The following is a 2,023-nucleotide window of genomic DNA, read 5'->3' on the forward strand; positions in this document are numbered from 1 at the left end:
AAGTAGTTAATTATCAATGTTCAAAAGCGTGAACTAAAATAAAATATGTTATTGGATTACTAAATTAAAAACATTAGATTAATAAATAAAAACACTAGCAAAAAATAATAAATTTTTCTCTGATACATATATGTATCTTAAATTAAAACAAAGCATTTTATCTAATTAAACTCCTTAAGCTAGCATGAGATGCTTAATTAAAACAAAGCATGTGAGCTTATGCTTTCTCCCTTTTCTAAGATTTTCCATAATATCTCTTGAGAATCTTGTTCTGGCCAATTGTTCTTCACTTCCCACATCAAATCTTCTTTTATTGATCACAGCCCAGTTTAATTTGTACTGCTACGGCTACATAAATATTATATACATTTGAATGCTTCAAACAATATTATAAGATCATGATTATTCATATACATATTATGGGAACAATTCCTGTGAAGTGCACAGAGCAGATTGCACACAAACCAGCATAAAAGTGCATTTGCCAGATAAATAAAAAAACTTTAGTGGTGGGTCTCAATATAATCATATAATTCCTTTTGGAGGCCAAGCAATTATGATGATGTATAATAAATATATAGACATAGTTCAACATCAAGTGCCACTTTCTTGTCTCCTTATATTATGTGAACCATCATGTAAACGTTGCAAATATCTATCTAATTTAAAGTTGTATAATTAGTTAGAGCTTTGATTGGACAATTACTTGTTCATCCCGTTCTTCTTTTACAAATAGTACAGTTTGGGATAATTAAAGATTATCTCTAAGAGCTTGAGCTTCATTGATTTGGATTATTAGTAGCATCAAGATGGAGAAATAATAATAATGTTGACAATGTTTCATCTATGAAATACGAACATTTTCTTTAGTTGTTATGTCTGCGTGTCGGAACATTTTGAACATTTCGAATATGATATGTATTATTGACACTCGTTCTACATATGTGTCTGCCGTATTTAACCGTATCTTAATAAAAAAAATAAAAAAAATTTCTCTAGATGTATTTGGACACACCTAAATACCATCATGTGTCAGTGTGTCCAATTTTATTCTTCACATGTATGGAAGACACTCACATAAAGACGCTTAAAACGTCTTTATTTTAAAGTCGTTTTTTAATAATTAAAATTTACTCTATATAATCATTCAAACTGGGATAGACGTTTTAACTAGGGTTGAAGATCGAATCTGGATCTGGAAAGGGAAATTGAATTGCCAACTGAGCCTAGTCTTTGGGCCTATTAGGAAGCTTCTTCATCTCACAATTGGGTTTTTGATCTGGGCTTATGCTTGCACTGTTGTTTCCTCTTGTATAACAAGCAGCTAACAATTTTTTTGTGGCACAAACATTGTACTAATGGCCGATATATTTGCCTCATAAAAGCCAAATTCCAGGTTTAAATCTTAGCTAGGGGTGGCAAGGGTTGAACCGTCGGGCCGATCTGCTAAATCCGCTAAAAAGGCGGGTCGGATTAGGATTTAGAGTTTATTAAATTAAAAAATTTATGGCGGCCTAGCATTTTAAACCCATTTTAGTTGGCAGGGCGGGCGCGGGCCTAGGCAGGTTGGGACGGGTCGGCCCGCTTTGCCACCCTAGCTGTAGCCAAGAACAGATCCAGAAATATTAGTATGGAGAGCTAATAATATATATAATATTAAAAAATTATATAATGTAAGATGTATTGTAAAAATATATCGATAGGGAATATATTTTAAAGTACACAAAATATGTATACTTTTTACTAACGAAGTGGTCGATTCTTCGTATAATAAAATTCATCCATAATAGAATCCATGTCAAATTTTTCAGTAATTTTCTTTTCAATATAATTAAAAGATAATTAGCAATAAATTTATCTTTCATTTTGTTTTTGAGTTATTCTTCACAATATTTATAGCTGAAAAAGATCTTTTAGTTGTAGCAGTTAAAACAGAGAGAATTAATAACAAATGAATAAAGAAAGACGATCACAAGAAAAAAAAAATTATTTTATGAGATTTGAAAAATTTTATTTAATTAAA

Source organism: Arachis ipaensis, chromosome B03 (genome assembly GCF_000816755.2).
Source record: "Arachis ipaensis cultivar K30076 chromosome B03, Araip1.1, whole genome shotgun sequence".
In the NCBI taxonomy this organism is placed as follows: domain Eukaryota; kingdom Viridiplantae; phylum Streptophyta; class Magnoliopsida; order Fabales; family Fabaceae; genus Arachis; species Arachis ipaensis.